General features: G+C 46.2%; 1 protein-coding gene across 3 annotated transcripts in view; it reads left to right on the top strand.

Moving 5' to 3' along the window:
* The window catches only part of RAB7A (RAB7A, member RAS oncogene family), a 56,247-nt gene that overhangs the window by 8,160 nt on the left and 23,217 nt on the right, over positions 1 to 24,870 (top strand). Inside the window, exon 1 of one of the 3 annotated variants that reach the window (XM_090021724.1) lies at positions 17,530 to 17,670. The exons of the other annotated variants lie outside the window; for them this stretch is intronic. The gene's annotated coding sequence lies outside the window, so the exon portion shown is untranslated. Of the gene's footprint in view, positions 1 to 17,529; positions 17,671 to 24,870 lie in introns of those variants that run through there. 3 annotated transcript variants of the gene reach the window in all.

The following is a 24,870-nucleotide window of genomic DNA, read 5'->3' as shown; positions in this document are numbered from 1 at the left end:
GCGCGGAGGACGCTCTCATTGCTGCGGTCCCAGGCTCCGAGCGTCCCCATGATGAGTGCGTCCACCGTCACATCGTAGCTGCGGCTCCTCAGGGTGTTGGCCAGCGGGGCATACTTCTTCTGCTTGTGAGCCCGGGCATCGGTGAGGGCTTGGCGCTGATTCTCAAAGATCCGTGTGTGTGTATTTCTATGCGGGGGGGATTGGTTTGAGGGTTTGTGGATGGTGACAGTCTAAAACCACTGCTGGTGCCGGCCCCAGGGGCGCTGTGGGCAGCGCCACTCAGGGGTGACAGGGCTATGGCAGGACTTTGTCCAGGGGTGAAGGACAGGGCAGAGGGACCTGGCAAGAGAGAAAAGGAGCTCCCCTCTCCCTGCCTGGGTGCAAACCTGTCCCCATAGCCCTGGCTGCAGAGCCCGGCTGTAACTGCGGTTATGGAGACCGAGTGGCTGGGCAGGAGCTCTGTAGAAAAGGACCTGGGGGTTACAGTGGACAATAAGCTGATTAGCTGTATATGAGCCAAGAAGGCTAACAGCATGCTGGGCTGCATTAGTAGTCACGTTGCCAGCAAATCAAGGGAAGCAATCATTCCCTGCTGTTCAGCCCTGGTGAGGCGACATCTGGAGTCCTGTGTCCAGTTTTGGGCCCTGCACTTTAGAAAGGATTCAGACAAATTGGAGAGAGCCCAGCAGAGGGCAGCAAAAATAACTGGGGGGCTGGAGCATATCACTTCTGATGATAAGGGGAAGGAATTGGGTTTATTTAGAGAAGAAAAGACTGAAGGTAGGCTTAATAGCAGCCTTCAACTACCTGAAGGGGGGGTTTTGAAGAGGATGGAGCTGGACTGTTCTCAGTGGTGGTGCTGATGACAGAACAAGGAGCAATGGACTCAAGTTGCATCAAGGGAAGTTTAGGTTAGATATTAAGACAAACTTTGTCACTAGGAGGGTAGTAAAGTACTGGGGCTACCCAGAAAGGTGGTGGAATCTCCATGCTTAGAAGTTTTTAAAACCTGGGTAGATAAAGCCTTGGCTCAGATAATATATGTGGGGATGGTCTTGCTTAGAGTAGTGGGTTGAACTAGATGACCCCCTGAGATCACTTCCAACCCTCATTTTCTATCATTCTATGTTGCCTAATGTTTCAGATGGTTTTGGGGCACAGTCACTATAACTGAATTCCCCTGCTCTGCTGGAATCTTTTTTTTAGCCAGAGAGAATAATTCATCTTTCATGGTGATGGTTGTCAAAGGGAAAGAAATGGCTTGTTGAATTACCTTGGAAGGAAGCACAGGCCAGGAAAGAGCAAAGCAAACCTTGTGCTATAAATGCTTCATTCTCGGCAATAGCCCTCAGCAGAAATCATACTTCATCAGAATGGTTGCAGGGATGCCCCAGCTGTGCTGTTGCAAAACATGCTGTGGGCTGGGTGGAAGGAAAGTTGTGGGTTTCTGTCCAGCAGCAAAGATAACTGACTGACTTTGAGTCTCACTGAGGAAACTCATGTTTGTACGGCCTTCAGGGTGAGATAAGTGTGAGTGTGATGCGAGGTTATTAAAAAAAATCCTGTTATTCATGATTTGGGCTCTGCAGCTGATGGGTGTGATTGAATGGTACTATTCAAAGTGCAAGGATTCTTCCTCTGCAGGAAAGGGAGCCTTAGCCTTTCCTAGCCTTCCCCAGCTGAGCCTGGCTGTTCACTAGGAGCCCCTCTGTGGTTCTGGTAGGCTAGTCCACCCTGATCTATAGCAGCGTCTCTTCCAGGGGGTGAGAAGAGGGAGGTTTGGCCAGATCAAGTGAAATGTCTGGTGAGGGTTCAGAAATTATCAAGGCACTTTTGCACGTGAACCAAATGAGAGAACATTAATCTTCTGTGTATGGCAAACCATCCATCAGCGAAGTTTCTCACACACAGCATATTGTAAACCACTTCCTGACAGGAAAAGCTGCTGATCATCTGGGATAATCCAAACTCACTGCTGGGAAAGGTCATTCCTTTCTTCTCTTTTCAGGCACAAAGATCTTTCTGGTCAACCTGAGTATGCTATTGCCAACTGGTGAGGTATCCGAGCTTTGTATTGCCTTTCTCTGAAACTGTGTCTGGTGACAGGTTTTGCATTTGAAGAAGGATGTTGAGATGCTAGGGGGAGCACAGAGGCAGGTGATGAAGATAAAGGTGTTCTAGCGCAGGTGGTACGAAGGAAGGAGAAAAAGAGAGGAAGGAGGGCTGCCATAAAGAAGGAAAGCAACACTTCCTTCTCCCTGTAAAGGACAGGACAGGTTGAAATTGCAGCAAAACAGATTTAGATCAAAGCTGAGAAAAACTTTCCAGCTGTTGGGCTGTAGGACAATGGAACAAGCTGCTGGGGAAGCTGTGAACTTTCCTTCCCCAGTGGATTTTAAGAAGAGTCTTGAAAAGCATCTGTCCAGGGTGATTTAGGAATGTCACATCCTGCCTCTGTTCAGGGAGTTGAACTAAATAACTCTTAAGGTCCCTTCCAGCCTCTGATTCTATAAGCAGCCAGGGGGGTTTACAAAGTTTCATAGTTTCTAGGGTCGGAAGGGACCTGAGTAGATCATCTAGTCTGACCCCCTGCCATGGCAGGAAAGAGTACTGGGGTCAAATGACCCCAGCAAGGTGTTCATCTAACCTCCTCTTAAAAACCCCCAGGGTAGGAGCCTGCACCACTTCTCTTGGAAGTTGGTTCCAGATCCTAGCCGCCCTGACTGTGAAGTAGTGCCTCCTGATATCCAGCCTAAATCTACCCTCCGCCAGCTTGTGACCATTATTCCTGGTCACTCCTGGCAGTGCTCAGGGGAACAGGGACTCCCCCAATGCCTGCTGATCCCCTCTGACTAGTTTATAACAGGCCACTAGATCCCCCCTTAGCCTTCTCTTGTGGAGGCTGAACAGGGTCAGGTCCTGTAGCCTCTCCTCATAGGGCCTGCCCTGCTGTCCCCTGATCACGCGAGTGGCCTCCTCTGGACCCTCTCCATGCTGTCGACATCCCTCTTAAGTGCGGCGCCCAGAACTGGATGCAGTACTCCAACTGCGGCCTGACCAGTGCCACATAGAAGGGGAGAATCACCTCCTTGGACCTGCTCAAGATGCATCTGTGGATGCATGACAAGGTATGGTTGGCCTTCCTGACTGCATCCCCACACTGCCGGCCCATGTTCATCTTGGAGTCAATGATGACTCCAAGATCCTTTTCCACCTCTGTGCTGACAAGAGGGGAGTTCCCCAACCTGTAGGTATGGTGCCGGTTGTTCCTCCCCAGGTGCATCACTTTGCACTTGTCTGTGTTGAATCCCATCCTATTCTTGTCCACCCACCCTTGTAACCTGTCTAGTTCCGATTGTAGTCCGTTGCTTCCTTCTAGCTTGCCCACATCCCCCCACATCTTAGTGTCATCAGCAAATTTGAACAGGGTGCTTTTTACCCCCTCGTCCAAGTCACTGATGAAGATGTTGAACAGTGCAGGCCCGAGGACCAAGCCCTGCGGAGCCCCACTGCCCACGTCCCTCCAGGTTGAGAAGGACCCATCCACCACCACCCTCTGGGTACGGCCCTCCAGCCAGTTGGTGACCCATTTGACTGTGCGGGTGTCGACACGACAGTCCCCCAGTTTCTTAATGAGAACGGGGTGCGAGACCGTGTCGAAAGCCTTCTGGAAGTCTAGGAAGACTATGTCCACAGCTACCCCTGCATCTAGTGATCTGGTGATCTGATCGTAAAAGGCCACCAGGTTGGTCTGACAGGACCTGCCACTGATGAACCCGTGTTGGTTGCCCCTAAGCATGCAGTCCCCTGCTGGCCCCTCCTGGATGTGTGCCAGAATAATTTTCTCAAACAGCTTGCCTAGGATTGAGGTAAGACTAACTGGCCTGTAATTTCCCGGGTCCTTCTTCTTCCTCTGTTTGAAGATGGGAACCACGTTGGCCCTCTTCCAGTCCTCCGGCACCACACCAGAGCACCACGAGTGCTCGTAAAGCCGTGCCAGGGTCCTGCAATGACCTCGGCCAATTCCTTTAGAACTCTAGGGTGGAGATCATCTGGATCGGCTGACTTGAATACGTCCAGTCCCTCCAGAAGTTCCCTAACTAGTTCCTCACTAACCCTTGGCCCAGGTGTGCCTCCCCTGGGGCCCGAGGGGGGCCCAGCAGGGAGGTAGGTGACTGTTCGGTCCCTACTTAGGAAGACGGAGGCAAAGAAATTGTTAAACATGTTAGCTTTGTCATCTGGTGTGACCACCAAATTTCCCAACGTGTCCTGCAGGAGCCCCACATTACCTGGAACCTTCTTTGTACCCCCTATGTATTTAAAGAAGGACTTCTTATTGTCCTTAATCTGGGAAGCTAGCCCTAATTCCATCTCTGCCTTGGCCTTCCTGACCGCCCCCCTACATCCCCGAGCGACTGCAGTACAGTCATCCCTGGTAATGTCCCCTTCTTTCCATTGGGTGTACGCCATCCTTTTAGCAAGGAGACATTCCCAGATGCTCTCCTGCTCCCTTTGATCCTCATTGGGATTACCTTCCTTTGGGCTTGGAGGATTGTCTCCTTAAGGAGCGACCACTCTCCTTGGACACCTGGCTCCCCTCCCCTCTGGGACCTCAGCGCTTCCCTAACTATCCTCCTTAGCTCGTTGAAGTTTGCCCTCCTGAAATCTAGGGCTGCTGCCTTACTGCAGGCCTTTGCCACCTTGCGCTGGATGGTGAATTCCAGCAGGCGATGATCGCTGTTGTCCAGGTGGTCAAGCACCCGCAGCCCCCTCACCAGGTCATCACCCATGGCCAGCACTAGGTCCAATAAGGTGTATCCCCTGGTGGGGCTGTGCAAATGTTGTTCACATTCCACAATGAGCCATGTAAGTAGAGAACAAATACATGGAGAGTGAGTCAGATCCTGGCCCTGAAAAGCTTAGAGACTAGCTGTGTAAGTGGGTATAAGACACTTCAAGGTAATATAGTTAGGTAGCACGTAGTAGGATATAGAGTAGTGCATCAGGAGAGACGTTAACTGAAGCAATTGGACAGAAGGGAGGACTCCAGAGCACTTGGTTTAGAGGCACGCTCCATAATCTGAGGTCATATATCTGCATTTTGGGCTAAGGTGGGGTGGATGTTGTGTTTTTGAGAGCTGAGTTGCTCTTGCAGTAGCTATAGGATGTCACCAGGAAGGAAAAGTGAGGAAAATACTCAAAGGCAGAGGTGCGAAAGGTATGGCTCACAGGCTGGATCTGCCCTATGGAGCCATGTTGTCTTGCCCATGGCATCTCCAGGAGGGCTGGGCAAGTTGGGGTCAGGACCTGCTGATAAAATTCAGGGTACAAAGGGGATGCATGTCAGTGCCAAGGGAAGGAGAGACGGTGGCGCCAACTCCTGTGGCTGCTCCCATTGCCACATCTAGATCCAGCCTGTGAGGAGTCCCATGGTTTGGATCTGGCCTGGGGGCAAGGGGAGTTTGATACCCTTCTCCAAAGGAATATCTGCTCACTCATGCACAATGAGAGAAAAAGGACACAACACTTTTACCCCACACACTGTCAGTGATCTGGAACCATCAGTGCATTTTAAAATATACTAACTGAAGCTTTGAAGTTCACCTTTCCCAGTTACTTTTTAAAATAAGCCAGTGTGCTTTAAAGCACATTGCTTTGGCTTCATAGATCAGCATTTTGAAAGCAGTGAGTCATCATCCCCTGGGGGTCAGAAGCAATTGGTGGGATGAGAGGCCTTGAAATTACAAGCCAAAGCAAAGAAAAATTTGCTTGCCTCCTCCCCACACACCCTTCCTCTTCAAAGATAAGGGTCCTTCCTCAGCCTCTCAAAGCACACACACATAGAAATTAGGCACCTTTATAAGTGTTGCTATTGATACACAATTTACTCTTCCTTTTATAGTAAGCGTAAGGAGATTGCATGCAATGTTAAGTTCAACTAAGGGATCGCTACCCGGAAAAGGCTGAGAAACAAGTGGGGCAGAGCATTAGCGAATAGATCTGAGGCAGGTATGTCTATCCATGCTGTGGGCCACTGCAGCCTCTTCTTACTGAAGGGTAGCTGGAGTTGGCAGGAAAGGCTGAATTGCACTTTCAAGTATTTCTGGGCTGTTGCCCTGATGGTATCTGAAGGCAGAGTTTGGCTGAATATAATTCTAGACTGTGACCAACAGCCCAGGGCAAGTAGATCTATCTGTCCCTGTTGATGGTTGCTGTTGAGCCCATCTATGGCTCACCCCTCTCTCTGGTGGTGTTCAGTCTCTGAAAGGATGCCTGCCTGTGCCTGGCACATGCTCTTACACTACCCCACAAAGCCATTATCAGCAGTATAGAGTAGGCAACACGACACAGTGCTCCCGTCACACAGCACAGGACAGTTGTCACATGAAGCCTTTTAGATACATTAGCAGCATGACACAATTCACCTGTCCCAGGAACGTTCCAGAGGCTGCAATCCCATGACTAATCTGCCTGTCACACTGTTTGGAGTACAATCAAAGCCTGACACAAGACAGCCACCATCACACATGGCATTCCTGCACCAGTGCTCATCACCCACTCTGTTGCCCAGTATGTGCCCTCTGCCCATATTACCTTGAACTGTCCAGCAGCTACTCACTGTGCTGGACTCGTGAGTTTCTTGGGGCCAGGATGTGACACATCTCTATGTATTTGTCCTGTACTTACATGGACCCTACCACTGGGGAATTTGAACACCTGCACCTCTACAGCACCCTGGATACTCATAGTGCTATGTAAATAATAACACTCAATCCTGCATAAGGTACCTGCTACTATATCAGATGCTGCCTCTAAAAGAAGGCTCTGCACTATGTTTATAACAGCCTCAACTACTTCCATGTTTATTGCAGCCATGTTTCTTAATACTATCTTTGCTAATCCATTGTGTCATGTCAAGTCCTTCCCTCCTTGCTTCTCTGTACTTATTTCCAACACTAACAACCAGTTGAAAACAGAATATAAAGTTGTAGCTTAGGAACACCTGGGGTCTAATTCTGACTCTGCTACTGACTCACTCTATGGCCTCAGGCAAGTTACTTTACCTCTTGGCATCTCTGCTTACATATTTATAATGTGAGTATAATGACCTGTAATAACTCACCCCAGCTCCTACACAGCTATAAAGATTAATTACTGGTAGCTAATACTGGGCATTAAGTTTAAAAGGAGGGTGTGCTTTTTCCCCTTCCTTTGTTAAATTAGTAGAAGCTCTGAAGCAAAACAGGTGAACACTGCATTACAGGAGGAAATATAAACAGCAGTTTCGTAAAGTACAGAAGGCAGCCTCTTCAAGATGGATTCACAAGGACTGAGGCACCTACTGATACGTTAGGCATCCCAAATTGACATGTACCTAACCCTAGAGATGCCTACATTCCCTAGGCACTATGGTTCCCTCCAGAAGTGTCTCCAGGTACCTAGATTTCTCCCACTAAGCATCTGCAATCCTCTGTCTTTACAGTACTAAGGTGTCTGGCAGCTTTGTCCCACCTAAGCCACAGCAGGATTTACACAATAGATACTTCCCCACCTGTCTTACCAAGTGAGGCCTGATCTGGCAGGTGCCTGCCTTGGCCCACGCAAAAGATAACTGGGGGTGGTGAGGCCCTTCCCCCTCGTACTCTAGCCCGCGGGTTAAGCACTCCTCTGGGATGAGGGACACTGTGGTTCTGATCCAGTGAGGCAGAGAAGAGAGCCGAAGTCTTCATCCCAGGTAAGTGCTCTTATCAGTGGCCTAGAGACAGTAAAGAGGGAGTGGCACCATTGCCTTCTCCATATTTTTGCAAGAGAGGACTGATCAGACTCAGGCACCTACGTACAGGAGCTGGTTCCCAGATGTGAATTTTGGAGGGAGGTGCCTCCATCCAAACTGGATTTAGGTACAGAACACTCTGTGTAGAGGAAGATCTTAGTCCACAACCCTCTCCCTGGTATTTCTGGCTTGTTTGGGTACCTCCACCCAATCTGCTGACTTCTCTGGATCCTGATATTTGGCATCTAAGTCTTCCCATGCACTACGAGCTGGGTTTGTGGCTTCCACTGAGTAGCAGGAAATCTGAAAGAGAGGTTTGAACCCAAGGCCCTACTGTGAATAGTGCTATCAACTGTTAAATGATGTATTGTAGTGATGGCAAGTATACTAGGGAAGCTAGTGGTGCCTCTTTGTACAGAGATGTTTCAAATCTATTGAACTAGCTCTTGGATAACCAGATGACCAACCATTTATATTTACCTCAGGGAAATTTAGAGTTGATGGGTAAGATCTTAAAATAACCAGGAGCCTGAATTTAACCATATTTGGTTCCTGAGTCAGTGGCACAATTTTAAAACACTGAACACCCAATGGTACCCATTCCTTTTTTAATCTGCTAATCCATTGCCAATAATTCCTTGTTATCCCTGTAATGTTCTCTTGTCTTTAACAGAGACATAGATCAAAGATCAGATAGAGGAAATGCTTATAAGAGCTTTCTTTCAGTATTTGGTTTCGCACTCAAGCACTATATATTGAATGGGTACTTCTACACAAGCATTTAATCCATAGACTCCAGCACAGTTCACACTGGAGTCAGCTGCTCCTGGATGCAGTGTATGCATGTGCACCTGATATCACAGCACTCTGAGCTGGGGTGGAGCAGCCCCAGGTTGGCAGGAGACCTGGGGGGGCAGCTCCAGGCTACGGGTGACAGAGTTGGGCAGTGGAGGGGATGGCTGAGGCACAAGGGGGCTACAGTGCAGAGCTAACCGGCAGATAGCCTGCCAAGGGTAGCACGCTCATACCCTAGCCAGCCCTGGTTGCCATGTATACATGCATTGTAGTGGTATAAATTACTGTTCTGTAGGATAGTTCTTGTCCCAGACAGTATTATCCTATGGAGGAGTTAATTAATTTACTGCACCCTTATAGGGGTAGACAGTGATGCTTTACTGTGAAACTAATTAGTCAACTCCATACTAAAGTGCACATGTAGATGCACCCAAAGGGAATAATTATCAGCAGCAGCACCTTGGATTCAACGGTTACAACAAGCAAGTGTAAAACATTTATCTAGAATGGAGATGTGCCTGATGTGTACAGATTATGTGGCTTATCAGTGAAATGATCCATAATGTCATAGGCAGATACCAGATCCTCTCCAGGGGAGAGTAGACTGAATACAACAGGATGGCTGATGATGGTACAACAGCGTGTTTGGTTTGCCACGAAAAGCTGATTGATGCCTTCATCCCTTGCTATAAACACAGGCAGCCACTAGTGCTAGGAGATGGTGAAACCAAAATTTATTTGGAAAGAATAACCATACCATGGCATACCATTGCAGACAACTAACCATGGCCATACATAAGGAAGCCATGGCAGCACTAATCATCAGTGTTGCTGGCCTGCTATTTGACAATATGTAGTGTTCCGCTGGAAAAAAGCTGAAAAAGTATCGCAGCCTGGTCTCAGAATGAAGGCAATCTGACACCTTAAGAAGGTGAACATAACACCAGTAATGCTGTCTCTGTAAGAAATTATATTAGAGTTGACTGTGAAGGCCATAATAACTCTGAAAATTGAACAAGCTATTACACTCATTCCAAATGCTACACTCCTATCAAGGATTACCTGAAAGGTTGTGGTAGTGTTAAAGTGTTGTAGCCATAATAGTCCAGGAATTATGCAAGGCTAGGATTTCTTAGGGTGATATCTTTTATCAGATCAACTACATAGTTGGGGTAAAGTTATATAAGCTTTCAGATGCTTTCTTCAGGGCCTGAAGCATGCTTGCATTTGAAAATGTGTCTAACTTTATCCCAGTTATGCAGCTGCTCCAAAAAAAGATATCACCTTAAGAAATCCTTGCTTTGAAAATTTCTTCCCCTTTTAGCAAGTAGATACAAATTGGCCATCTATGGCTTGCAGACTGGCGAGTGTCATGAACTTGGCTCTATGGGTCCTTCAGATGCATGTACTAGAGGAAAGGGATGGAGGCACTTACTGAAATATGTGATAATATGCTAATCTCTCAAATGCCTTGGTCTACATTGGACCCACGTTAACAAGAATGATCTCCCCTTTCCGTCTCAAATATTTTGGAGGAATGATGTTCCCTTGAGTTTTCTATGTGGGATATGTTTTTGGCCTTAGGCTTCAGTGCATCTTAGGAGGAGGTAATGTGTTGCCGTATGAAGGAGATTCAGTCATCCTAAAAGTTAAGTTAACTTCTCGTAAGTTCTCACTGGTTTGATAATTCTTCAGAAAAGAAACTTAAATTCAGAATGTTCAGCGCTCTGTGGCGGTCATTTCATACACTATAAGAGAATGTGAAGGGTTAGGGTGTAAGAAAATGCTGAGTGAGTGAAGGGTCTGAGGAAAGAATATGTTACGTGTATGGTTAGATAGCTGTGAACAAGTCAAGAGAATAGCAATTAACAATGAGGTATATTGGTAACAGATCATATTATGCAAACCACAAAGAACCCAGTGAAAAGTAAAGCAAGTATAAAGCAAAAAACAGATTCTGTGGCATATAGTATGTTGTTGTTGTTTCCACAGCATGGTCTTTTACAGGCAAACAGAGAGGACAGGAGATAAGTATGATTCCTAAAGCACACCCTCAGACAGTGATCCTAAACCAGGGTGTTGCATTATGCTGGAGTGCCATAAGATGCTTTCTAGGCCGCAGGGTGCCACACAAAGTTAGCAATGTTAAGTGTGCAAACACCTACACATAATTCACAAGATCCACCCAGAGATTTCAAATAGGAATCCGTAGTGTCAAAAACATTCTGCCCTGGTAGGGTCTTTCTAAGTTCTTTGCAACAGAAGAATTACTCTTATTATTTTACCGTAGTCAAAAATTGAGTCAGGTCAAAGAGGTGGCATTTTCAGACAGTGCCTTGAGTCTAATCAGATTGAGAATCACTAGGAGGTGATGTTCTCAGTGCTCATGGGTGTTAATGGAAGTTGTATACTTTGAAACTCAAAACTGAACCAGTTCAGACTGAAGGCATGTCTACACAGGGATTTCATTCAAATCTGCCATTGGTGCTGTAGCACCAGTGGAAATGTACAGATGGTCACTAGAATGGAAACACTGGTGTAGACCACTTATGCGACAAGCAAGGACTGAGCATTACGGTGTTAAAGAGTGCCTATACATGAACAGTGAGGCTGCTCCAACACACTGTAATTACAGCATATCGGAGCAGGCTCGATTAATCAAATCAGCTAGAGCAGTGGTCTCCAAAGGGGGGTGCGCAAGACGATCCATTGGGGTGTGGGAAGAAAATATTAAAATTTATATTTATATTTATATAAATATACATATATTGGGGGTGCCTGCTCAAAATTTTTTTACTGATAGGGTGCGCAAATATAAATATACACATATTGGGGGTGCGTGCTCAAAAATTTTTTACTGATACGGGTGCGCGATCAAAAAAGTTTGGAGACCACTGAGCTAGAGCATGGTAATTACTGCACTCCAGCAGACTCCCGCATCTTGTGTATCAGTGTCCCCATGCTTAAAAAGTAGTGGGGGCACTTTTACTAAATCTCTTCGAATGAGCTTTAGTTCAAGCGCTCCCACTGCCATTTTTAAGTGTGCAAGCAGTGATACACGAGATGCTGTGGGTGCTTTTAATTACAGTAGCTCTTGGAGCTGCCACCCCTGTCCCCCCAGTTCCAGGAACGTGTATAAACACCCAAAGAGACCAGTGGTAAAGAGACTGCAGTAGCAGCACCATTAGTGGAAATTCACAGACAAAGTTTCAAAAATGGAAGGTTTTAAAGAAAAATACCAGTGAATACACAGGGACAATTAGACCAAGTGAATCACAGGATGATAAAGGAGGTCTAAGGAGAAAACTGGACAGATCTACAAAAGCAAGGGAGCCTGTGATCACAGCTTGTTGGTTCCTCTTTTTATTTTAGTGAGTTAATATTTTAATGATGTTTTGAGGAAGTCACTGCAGACTGTAGAGGTGGTAGAGATATGCACTGGAAAGCTAGTCAAGAGAAGTGAGACTTTAGTAAGGATTTGAAGGAGGAGGGCTTGTTTATACAGAAAAAAAAAATTACTTGCAGCTGGTGCTGCAACCCACACATCTTCCTTTCTTCACAGTGGGTTAGGACAAATTGCAAGGAAGGTTCTCAAGGAGCCAGACAAGTATATAAAGGAACCACTGTTACCTAAAAGGAGATGGCTCAATAGCCTCTGAAAATAATCAGAATAAACCCTATCTATAAAATGTGTGGTCTGTGTCCAGGCATGGACTAACTATAGGCCAACATCTTAGTACACCCCTGAACTTTGAACATTCAGACTGCATTACAGAAATAGGTCCCAGCGCCGCCCCTATTGAACTCCGTAGGAAGTTGCAATGGATTTCAAGAAGGCAAAATCAGGCTGTTAAACCAGATTCCCACTTTATGACCCAAAAAAATAACTATGGAGAGCCTTTCAGCTGTAGCTTCAGGCTGTCTTAACATTGTCTGTTAATAGCAGGTTTGTATGAACATAGGTTGTAAACTTAATACCTTATACAAACAAAACAAAACCCAACAATTGGGTGACACTTGTAAAGGGCACAAGAAAGTTTTAAAAATTGCATTATAAAAGCAGACACCTTTAAGACTTCCTGAATTTTGCAGCCAGTAGCATTGCCTAAAGGTTCAAGCACCACAAACTGGGACTGGTAATACTATCAGGATAGGTTTATTATTAGAAATACTACATTTGGGTTAGATTAGACCAGCCTCTCTGCCAATTCTTCCATGAAACGTTTACATGTGTTTCTTGTTTACTTTGTTTATATTGTCTAGTGTAGCGTTAGATTGAACTGATATGTTTGTCAACTGTGTTGTATAGCCCAACGATTCGCAAACATTTTTGAGTCCCATACTCCTGTGTCAGCTGGCTAAACTGCTGTTTCCCCTATGATTCCATGTTACGGATAATAAAAAAGTGACACTTTGTCACTTCAACCACACAGGAACTGCTCCAACACCTTTACTGATACTGTTGATCTGTTCTTCATTTGTTCTATTTCTTCCTTTCCCACATTTTTAGTTCCACTTTCCCATCTCCTGCTTCCCCAGGCCTTTCTGTCAGCTACCCTGCAGAAGTTTGCTGTACATGGGGGCATGTGTCCCGAGCTTTGAGAAACAGTTGTGCTGCAAGGCAACTGGAGGTTTAAAGGAAATCCATTGAAGGAGGTGTTCTAAGTGCTCTAAGGTGTCCCAGGTATTTAGCTTGGTAGACAGGTTAGCAAATGGAGACTGTTCATCACAGAGAACAAGACAATGGTGGAACAGATTTTTAGTTACTGATTTGGAGGAATTCATATAAGAAAATATCTTGATGTCTTACTTCAGACAACCCCAAAAAAGGCTACTCAGCTAAAGAACCTGGATGTATTACCATGTATGAATGTCTGTCACAGGCAGGCCGCCAATTCCTACACCATTACAACTGCAAAGAGTTGAGATACAGTTTCAAAAAGATCCAATATTCAAGGTTTGATTTGTTTTTAATTCTCAAGGAACTGGACAGGAAACACTGACTTCCTTCCAGGCTATGAAAAGAGTTTGTGCTGGCCAATCTGTTCCTAAGGGTTTCTGCTGAACTGAGCTTTTGTTTTAGCAGAGTCTTATTTTTATTTTGGTTGATTTTGGTGTCTGTCGTTAGGATCCAAACAGAATTATCAGGATGCCTTGATCCATTTCTGCATCTGTCTTCATAACAACATCTTTACTCTTTAACTTCAGTGTCTTTGAATTTAACTAGGACGTACACAACCAGTTGTGTTGCTTACATATGGCAAACATCCTGTTCACTTCAACGGGAGCTGGATTGGAGCCTATTCATCTGATGAAAGGCAGCATTCCCTACAAGGGTTAGCAAGCCACCATAAGAAATGTTTTGCATGGCACAGCTGTCAGTTATGCAGAGAGAGAAACAAAGCAACATCCAAGCCTTGTGCTAGATATTTTTCTAACCACTATGTAATAAAAATATCCCACTGAAAATAAACAAGTTGCGTTGTTGCCAGAATTGCTGTACGCCACAAGAGAAGGCAGGATTTTCCATTATGTACCATGCAGGAAAAAATAAAAAGAAACCTTTAGCAAAGTGGGCAGAGGAGCCCAACAGCTGTCTGGTCAGCACTGGCTGAAAAGAGATTCATGGCAGTTGTCACTTGACTTCTGTGTCAGGGCAGATGAGCTGCTTAGGATCTCAGGCCTGAATAACCCAAAACAGGTCTACCTCTGGGATTATCCTAAATAGCCTGGCACTGTGTTTGCAGTTCATTCAACATATTACAGCCTCAGGGGAATACACCAATAGAGCAACTGCTATAGTCACTCCATGCCTGAAGCCCACGGCAAAACAGGCTTCATGGGGTGGATTTTGGTAGCACCGTGTCTAGAGACATGGCTCTCCTTTGTGATTTCTGTCCTAGATCTTTTCACTAAGTCTTTATTCTTCTGTTCAATAGTCCATTACCCTAATTACCACCCTGTCCTTCCCGTTTAATGATCTCAGTGTGCTTAGTAACCATTAATAAACATCAGAACCCTATTGCGAGCAGGGTTATATCATGAGGAGCATCCTACAGATGGGGAGGCTGAGACATAGAATAGGTAAATGGCTTATTTGGTGTCATGTAAGTCAAGGATATAACCTCTCTTGACTTTGAATCCTCTGCTTTAAATGTCCCATTCAGTACCTCATGCAGGCAATATTAAATCTCTCATTGATTGCAATGATATTGTAGCAGGTCTGAAGACCTGACTCTCACATAATCCATTTTCATTTGGTTCCCTCTGCAGCAGTACAGCATAGCCAGGATGCAGTGGATTCTGTGATGGATATTTTTCTTGATAGGGTTGTAAATCCCAATAGATTATAATGATGATAATAGTTTATTTGTAACATAAAACTGCTCTTCTATCAGCAGGTTTCAGTATGTAGGGAAAAACTCCTAGTGTCTTGATTCCTAAATTTATTCTTAATCATAAGCTTTTTCACCTCTTGCAGATACAAAATTTTGAGTCTGGATTAAAAATAATATATAGGGTTTTACTTTTTCACCATGCCTCTAAAGAACTTTGCTAAAATTATCTTTTACTTAATTTGCCTGGGTCCTTTTAGTTTTTCCTTTTCCTGATCCACGGGCTAGCTAACTGATCATGTGATTAAGACAAATACTTTAATATATGACAGTACAAGCTGAATAACGCAGTGAGTCTTCTACCAGTATGCATGGCAGGATATTCAGGACAGTTACTGTTTCTTACACATACGGGTGCCAGTGAGCTTAACCAATCCCATTGCAGCTCTTCTGCTTGTTCTTATATTAATCATTGCTTAACAAGTGCACCTGGATACATTTTGCAACTCACCATTTTTAATTTATAAGCAAATCTTTTACATAACAAAATCTCTTGTTACCAGACTGCTATGCTCAGTGTAGCACTTACAAACCAGCTTTGTAGAATAAAAATTAGTTCAGCTTTGAATCAATCTTTGTTTATTGATTGTTATGCTTAAACATTGGCAAGAAATTGTGTTTATTTCTGTTCATTTCCTTAGAAATCTCAAGAATGGCAAACTGTTGGTCTATGATTGGGTTACCTGGGTGCTAGGAAAATATAAATCAAATACAAAATAGCGATGGGTCACTGATTTTTTTACAAGCTATGTAGAAGTAGTAGCATTAGTAGTGGGTACCCAAGTTCTTTCAAACCATAGTTTTGAATTTCTTCCTAAATAAATCTTTAACATTTATATAATAATTGGTTTACCAAATAGCTTAATGGCTGGTCCAGAGAAAAGGACTCTTCGCTAAGGCCCAGCCCTTATCCTGCAACCACTTACGCACATACTGAACTTCAAATATAAGGAATCCCACTGGTCTGGGAATGCTAAAGTTTAAAATTGAGCATGTATTTGCAGGATCCGACCGTATACATATAAGCGTTTATAACTGAGGAGGGTCTGGATATTATGAGAAGCAAGTGAATCAACACTGACATTTTGCAGCTATCTTGTCCTAGACATTCTGTTCAAGGATTTATCCTCTTATTCGGTAGTGATCAGCCTTTTTCCCTAGTGGGCCAGATGAGCAGTGCCTGGTTGGATCTGGCTGGTGGCCACAATCCAACGCCCAGGACAGGCACAGCCGTGGCTGCATGGAGGGGGGAAGCGGGGCAGGGGGGACAGCCCAGCCTGGCCCTGAGCCAGCCACGCAGAGGAAGGGAGTGTGTCCTGGCCCTGATCTGGCTGTGTTGTGAGATGGCTGGGGGCTGGGGAATTTGGCAGCAGGGACCATATTAATGGCCACTGCTGCCAAATTTCCCAGCCAGTCAGGAGCTCCACATTTGGCCCACATTTGAACCCCAGCTCTAATTTGCTTGTGCATGTCTGAGGGAAGGAGGATTATAGATGAAAACATGAGATTTAAGGAGGGGACTGAACGCCTGCAGAGGTGCATAGAGTCACAAAGGTTTTTAGCAAGGTTGCCAAATCTGAATCTAGTCCAGGAAGTTTCCAAAATGCCAACATGCCTGCAACACACAATTCAAATGTGCTACATACTTGTGTGTATCAGTCACGTGTTACGGTGCTTAGACTTTACATCAGGAAGGCAAACGCATGTTGCTATTACGTTTTAAAAACTCACCGGACTACCGTATAAATCAGATTCAATGTTTGATATTTCTTTTAATGAATGCCCTATCATTTATCCCTTGGGTGCCCCTCAGCAGTCTCCTGGAGATTTACATCTAATCCCTGGAGACTCCAGGGCAATCCTGGATGGTCACGACCCTGGTTTTTAGCAGCCAGGGCCCCTCACAGAAGTGGCAGTAGAGCTGAGCAGCAGCAAAGCCCGGTATAGGGGTAGTCGGTCACAAAGCCCAGCTTGAGCGGAGAGGAAGCAGAGCAAGAAATAAAGCAAGCAGCAGATTATGACTGATTTCACTTAATGACATTAGGATGCACGCAGGGCCTCGTGGAGCGCCAGATGAACCTGCACTAACACACACAGGTGCCTTTCCAAGGCCTCCAGCTGCAGGATTTGTTTCTGTCCCTGCCCATCATACAGCTGGTGCGTCCAGGGGCCTGCGCCAGGGACACAAAGGGCTGTCCCTACCAGCAGGCATGGGTAGGCTGACTGTCCTGAGACGAAGCCACTCTGGCAGGGTCCTCCTGCAGGACAACCCCCGCCCCTCTTGAAGTCCCTGTGAGGGATATGAATTAACACGTGCCCTGGGGCCAGTCAGGGCTAAATGTGCATGTGAACCATTGTCTCGGTCTGTCTGTACAAGCCTCCCCCGTTCCCAGCAGCAAGTGTTAATCCGGATTACGAGCGTCTACACGGGTGCAAACCCGCATTGCTAGGATAGCCCGCCCTGTCCCACGTGACACGGAGACCCCGCCCACCAGGCTCGGGCCCAAGATGGCCGGCGGGGGGTCACGTGACGCGGCCCAGACGCGGCCTATCTCTTGCGCGCTGACGTTAAGCGTCGCCGAGCGGGTCCCGTGACCGGAAGCTGGGGAGGGGGAGGCGGAAGTGAAAGCGGAGCTGTCGGGGCCCATTAAAGCGGAGCGGAGCGTACAGGCGCCCACACTCGCAGCGCCGCGGCCTGACCAGACGGTGAGTGCCACTGCCTTCCCTCCGCTTCCGGGCCTCAGAGTGGCGGCGGCGCCGCCGCCGGGGGGCCCGGGGCGGGGCGGTTTGGGGGGTGGTCTTTGTCTCCTCTCGCGGGGGCGGCGCGGCAGGGCCCGCCTTCTCTCTCCCCCCACTGGGCCCGGCGGGCGGTTGTTGCGCAAGGGGCAGCTCGGGCCTGCTCGGGGGCTGGGGGTAGTACAGCCCCCTCCCTCTGCACCCGCAGGGCGGGGGCGGGTCCACCCGCGGCCTCTGCCTCGCCTTATCCAGCCTCGCCCGTGCTCCGGCTCCGGTCCCGTCCCGGCTGTGCTGGAGGAACGACTGTTATGTGTCGGGGGGTGAGGTGCTGGAGGCTGAGCAGGCAAGGTGGGATTGTTGCAGTGCACGGCCAGCTCAAAGTGGCTGTTCTCACTGGCTGCTGCTTGTGCCAGACAAGCTGTAACACAGTGTTGTTGGACACTGGCCGGGGGAGAAGGGCCTCAGCCCCCTCCTCCCCCCTGCCCCCCAGAAGAGCTTGCATGTCACTGCTTGGCTCTGGCTTTCTGTGTTTAATATGACTGACTTGGAAATACTGGTTTCCTTGGTTGTTGGTTAGTGTTGTCAGCCAGTTCCCAGTCTGGCTTCTACAGAGCAAGCATGGCTGCCCATAGTGTTTGCTTAACTGCTCCTAGTTGCAGATAGTCTTGGGTAATGTCAGGGTAGTCAGCTGGATATTGCTATGTAATTGAAGCTGTTGTATGCCATACCCTCTTAGTCAGGAAGAAGGAGCATGCTGTCTTTCCCTTGTGACTTAAGCAGCTGACCAAACACATGACTTGCTATCCATAAACTAACTTTGTCAAGGTATGGTGAATTGAGTGAAGAAGGAAGGGTTGTATGGTGTTCTTCCTAAACAAACCAAGTGTGAGGCTGGAGGTAAAATGGCAAACATGTCTCTTGTGGATTCTCCTAACTGATAGCAGTCACAGGCTTCTAGCCTGGAGAAGTGCAAGATACTGTTAAACTGCTGAAATAAGCAGAACTGCTTTGAAAGAACCACAAGTCCTGGGTTTGTTGTTTCCCCGCCCCGCCCCCCCCAACAGCCAAACAGATGGGGAAGCCTAATGGTGAAGATGCTTGGGAACTAAGGAGTTAGACTAAAACTGTGGAGTTTTGTGTCTCCCCCCTGCAGCCCCATTTGTATTGTGACAACAGCATTTAATAATCTAATTCTTGTGTTGTTATAAAGTAGCTTGAGGCAGAACACTGGGTACTATGAAGCCTGGCTTTCAAGGGACTTTACCATGCAGACCTCAAAGAAATGTAGCCACTCGCTTGTGAGAGTACTGCAGATACCCTGGATGGCTCTGGTATTAATAGCAGTTTACCTGTAGTGGCTGTCCCATACATGCTAACAGCCCAAATCCAGAACCAACCTTTTAGGTGGCTTTTTCAGTACAAGATGTACTCCATGGCATTACATCCAGACTGTTGCTGGGCCCAGAGCTAGCTTTGGCCTGCGGTATAATATAGGCATTATGTTGGTCTTAAAACAAGATAACTTTTCTTTTTTTGAGCCAACTGGCTGCTGTAGCTTAAGTCTTTGGGACATTGCTTCATAGCAGTAAAGTAAATAAGACAAGTGTAGTTTTACTCTGTGTTGAAATGGACTTTAATATAAGTTTTCACACTGCAAGGCTGCACCTCCTTATGTGGGCAGGCTGTTTCCTGTCAGGACAAAGCTTATATATGCCAGACTTCCTCATAGGTGATCAGGTTGTCTTTTTTTTCCAGGAATGTAAGTTCTAAATGAACTTCAGCTGGATTTCTCTTCTCTGAATGTGGTTCATATCTTCTGTGAGCCAGTGATTTGCAGACTGACACAGGCAACCCTGACTGGATGGGTACAGAAGTACAGACCTAACGCATGCCAGCAGAGGTCTAGAATGCAAGCTGGAGGAATAATGGTGCAGGATGTTATGCAGTTAAGATGGAGGGAGCTGCTGGTCCTCTGGACAAGTAGAGAGTTGCGTAATAGCTGGAGTTGAATTTTGATATCCACTAGTAAATTGTGGACTTAAACTATGCATGAATTGCACTGGTTTGGGAGTAGTGTGCCTCTTCAAATCGATGCAGTTTCTAGGGGGGAACTTGAAGTCTAGAAGAGCTGTTCTAATACTAGTGTATATAGTATCCATTTCCTAGCCTTGGAATAGACTATAGACTTTTTCTACCCAAGCATGACTTGTAACTGTCACAAGGGCACTTATTATTGGTAACAGAAGTTGAAGAAAGTGTGGCAAAGAGGATACTCTTAAGGCTCAGACTTGTAGCATAATACCTCTTCTGTCCTTGTTTAAAAATTAATGCTTTTTATTGCCCAGCCTGAAATGGGTTAAGTTCAAATAGAATGTGTTTGTCTACATTTCTGATGCTAGAACTCTATTTGGGGGGGGACAGCGCATGGGATAACAATTGGCTTGGCTGTCAGAATGCACAAAGTAGTTGGGACTTGCTCACTAGTTGATGGAACAGTTTGGGTTAAAAGCAGTACTTGTGCCTTGTTAAACATGTTGGAAAAATTGTGCTAACCTGCCTGTCTGAAGGCAAAGTCATAAGGATCCAAGTGCTTTAGTGTTCACATGTTCAGGTCAAACATCTTCTAGTTGAGCATGACACTGACTTCAGCAATTGCTGTCTAACAATTGCCTGTTTAGTGTTGGATTCTTTCTCTATCTGAGTCTTAGTTCTAAAACCTGCTTCTGTAATGACTTCTGATTATGTAAGGCCTTGACGTGCCTCTCTTTAAATTTGGTTGGTTCTGGGAATCACTGGGAAGTATTTAACTGTGGCTGTTAACTGATGCTGTGCATAGTTACAAGTGTCTTTAGTTCTGCAGTTATCTGATTCTGTTAAGCTAGTTCCTATCTTGACTAAGGCTTCCTAAACATTAGACAAGGTCACTGACTGTTAGCAGTCTCCTTGAAATTACAGGCAGCTGGGTTATGTCTCCCTGTCACAAAGTGCATTTACTTTCTCATGATTCCTAATTCAAATGCTCTTGTTGACCTTTTGCACCAATCTTGGAGATGCAGCTCCTGGATTCAACTTGCTGCTGCATTTTCTTCTTGATGGGGATCTGCGTTGGTGATGTCATTGTTGCTGTTTGCTCTGTGTTCCTGTGAGACTGCTCCATCCTTTCTAGTGCCAAGAATGAGAAGTTCCATGCATGAAGCAAGCTGTTTCAACAGCACTGTTCATAAAGCACACCTTCAGTGACAATGAGGAAAGCATTTTTTTTTTTTTCAGAGTGATTAGAAACCTGTCAGTTTTAAAGTTCATCTGAAATACGGTCTATCTCTTTCCAATGAAGCTTCATGAATGCTGCTTCCCATGATGTCATGTTCTCAAGCAAACTGTGCAAATCTGCAGCACAAGTTGCTGCTACAAGCTATTTGGGATACTACATGAGTAGCTTTCTTGTGTATACATATTAAACAGAGCTATTTTGGTAATGCCTACCTAGAGTGACTAATGCATCATGCTTGTATCTAGCTTTGCTCAGACTCTTGCAGATCTAAGGTTGTCTGTCATAATATGAATGTCCCCCAGGTTTGGTTTGTTTTTTAAGCATACATAAACTCTGAGCACTGAGTATCTAGAATTGGCCCATTCTTAATTGGGGGTGAACCTGTATCAGAAGTAACATACTTGCTCATCTTGCATGACTGGCCTGATGATGATGACCCTTTCCCAGGGAACATAATGTAATTATGTGAATGCTGTTTTGTTTACTGAATATGGTGCCACTTTTTAAAGGTGATGACTCTTTCCTGCAAGGGGACATGAAAGTGAACTTGGTTGCGGCTTTAGAGCTCAATTTTTTACTTTAAACACTATTGTTCCTGGGATTGTTGCTTTTCTTTGTTCTGTTCCACAGCAGCAGCTCCTTAATTTTGAAGTGGCCCACTTAAACACACTTGTAGTGGTTGAGCAATTGGCTTGTCCAGTCTATAAACCCTCCAAAAAAGGAGAACATCTCTAGGTGTTGTGGTATTGCAGTTGGTAGTAAACGGTAGGATAGCTTTGCAATGGTAAGGAACCTTAATCTAGGAGGGTAATAATAGCTGCTAGATCCAGCCTAAGAACAGGGTGCCTTATGGGGGGAGAGGGGTATAATCTATTTGGTCAAAAGATGCTTTATATATGTGTGCATGCACACCTAATCTCCCTTGGCCATGAAGAAGTAAGTAATGCCTTTACAGCAGAAGCCATCTTTCTAGCATTTATGCTTCCTAATTGCTCTAACTGCCTTTGTTCCATCCCTGAAATCATAAAGCATTCAGCAAAGTAACACAGTTACTTTGCTTCACACTGTTACTGGGTTTGTTTAGTATTTTGTGCATGTAGGGAGGGAAGTGCTAATGTTGCACAAATGCTTTTTTGAGCAACTGTAGATGGAGTCTTACCTGTTTGGTCTCACTTTGTCAAGGGGTTTGAAGATCATTCTTCTGGAACAGATCTAGCACTCATCCTTTCTACACAGTCCCAAGCATGATTCCCAGGAATGGACACTTTTTTTAGGAGGAGAAACTTGAAACTGTTGGGCATTTTGTGTTTATAACCTTGTTCTTCTGGAGTGAGAGGCCCAGGTAGAAAGGATGTGATAATATCAGGCATACTTGCTTCTGTAGGAGAGAACTGACTTGAGAATAAGTGAGTATCTTAAACACTGTTAAGAGAACTTCCTTACTCCAGTCTAGATAAAACTATTCACTGACTCTCTCTCTCACTGCTTCCCCCCCACCGCATGTATGTAACAATTGAGTATTTGGACTTTCCTTATGAGCTTATGGAAGTGTCAAGGATGGAGAGGCCTCTCTGTCTCTGCTCAAGGCCTTTCTGGGAGACCAGGATGTGCATAGGGGACTTGATCAAAGAATCAATGCATGTCATTGCATGAATGCCTTTTGCTAAATGCAGTATGCCAGGCCTTTAAACTAGGCAAAAATGGGATGCTTTCCTTCCATTTTAAATTTGTCTACTGGATACCTTGATTCTGGCTGTGAGGGACTAGAAAGCTAGGTAATGCCTGCATGTTGCTAATAAACCAGCATAGTTTTGTGTAGTGTGGAAAAATTTGTAGAAAACTCTTCAAATACAATCTCCAAAGAGTGGAAGTACAAGAATTTCATTGGCCTGAAACAGGGTTGTCAATGGGGAGACAACTTTGCATTTCTCTTGCATTCAGAATATTCAAACATTTTGAAAGTTTGTAAGTTGTGGGATGTAGGTATGCCCACATAAGTGCTCTGTACATGTCATAATGGCACTGATTTTTTTTTTTTAAAAGGGAAGTTTGACATTTATCAGCAATTGATGCTTTTTTGGCTGAAGTGGCGGATTAATGTTGCTGATAAAGACCATAGAATCATGGAAGTAGGGTCGGAAGGAACCTTGTAGATCTTGAAGTCTGACGCACCTGCACGCCCTGCCCTGCCCTGCCCTGCCCTGCCTGGGAGGGAGAAAAACTGGACTCGAATGAGTCCAGCCAGGTAGGCATCAAGCCTCTTCTTAAACCTCCCCAGGGTAGGAGCCAGCACCACTTCCCTTGGAAGTTGGTTCCAGCTCCTACCTGCCCTAACTGTGAAGTAGTTCTTGCGGATGTCTAATCTAAACCTCCTCTCCAATAACTTGTGTCCGTTATTCCTTGTTTCCCCTAGCACCCCCTGGCATAACAGTATCTCCCCCAAACCCTTCTGGTCCCCCCTCGTGAGTTTATAGAAGGTCACCAGGTCCCCCCTCAGCCTTCTCTTGTGAAGACTGAACAGGTTTAGGTCCTGCAGCCTTTCATTGTAGGGTCTGCCCTGTTGTCCCCAGATCATGAGGGTAGCCCTCCTCGGGACCCTCTCAATGTTGTCCACATCCCTCCTGAAATGGGGCTCACAGAACTGGATGCAGTACTCCAGCTGTGGCCTGACCAGTGTCGCATAGAGGGGGGGATCACCTCCTTGGTTCTACTTGAGATTCACCTGTGGATGCATGACAAGGTCCAGTTAGCCCTGCCAGCTGTGAGCTCGCGTTGTCGGTCCATGTTCATCTTGGAGTCAATGACTCCAAGTTCCCTTTCTGCCTCTGTGCTGTCAAGAAGGGAGTTTCCCATTCTATAAGTGTGCTGCTGGTTACTACTGCCCAAGTGCAGCACCCTGCACTTTTCAGTATTGAAATGCATCCTGTTTGTTAGCCCACTCCTGTAACCTATCCAGATCTTGCTGCAATCTTTCCCTCCCTACTAGCATGCTCACCTCACCCCAAATTTTGGTATCATCAGCAAATTTAAACAGGTTGTTTTTTTTAACCCTGTTGTCCAGATCACTGATGAAGAAATTGAACAGTGCAGGCCCAAGGACCACATGCATGTACACAGCTGCAGCATGCACATGTCCAGAAGTGTAGCCTTGCAGCTTGGAGACGTGTGTCCAGCTCATAAGTCTTAGGGGGCCTCAGTCTTTCCCCTCACCTGTGGTGCAGGAGGGAGTGGGGCAGAGGTAGGTGCTGCCCAGGTGGGATGGTGCAGAGTGCAGAACTAAGCCATGAGCAGCTCATCCCAGGGAGGGGGTGATAGGGGTGGTCCTGCTGTTGTGTGCATACCTGGGGAGGCATGGGCACCCTCTCAGATCCTTGCATGAAGCAAGGGTGGGCTGCTGTTGTGGACTGGGGGCAGTGCCAGGCTCTTCCTGGTGGGGGGTGGGGCTAGGGTTGCACTTGGGTAGGTAGTGCTGGTAGGGGGCACTACAGGGTGGGTTGCAGCCACCCCAAAACCTGCTGTAACCACCCCCTGGCCAAGAAGAGCCCAGCACTGCCCCTGGCTGTAGCCTGCTGTAGCAGCCTGCCCTTGCCCCATGCACAGATCCCCAAAGGGTACATGTCCCCATGCCTCCCTCAAGGGTATATGCAGTGGATAAACCTTTGTCCCCTGGATAAGCCACTAGCAGCTCTCTCCTGTGCCCTGCCTTGCCCTGACTGGGCAGTGCCTGCCCTAGCCCCATTCCCTCGCTCAATGGGGGCCTCTATCTGCCCCCCCACATGCCTTTTCCCCTCCCCATCTCAACAGACTTACCTGCTGAATGCTGCTGTCCAAGCAGCCAGGCTGTGTATGGGCAATTGGATTGGTACTAGCCAATCTGACTAGTTGACTGATAATTGACC

This window comes from Crocodylus siamensis, chromosome 11 (assembly GCF_052110815.1).
Source record: "Crocodylus siamensis isolate JL-2025a chromosome 11, ASM5211081v1, whole genome shotgun sequence".
NCBI classification, from domain to species: Eukaryota; Metazoa; Chordata; order Crocodylia; family Crocodylidae; genus Crocodylus; species Crocodylus siamensis.
Note: the sequence above shows the minus strand (reverse complement) of the source record. Positions and strands in the feature narration are given on the sequence as shown.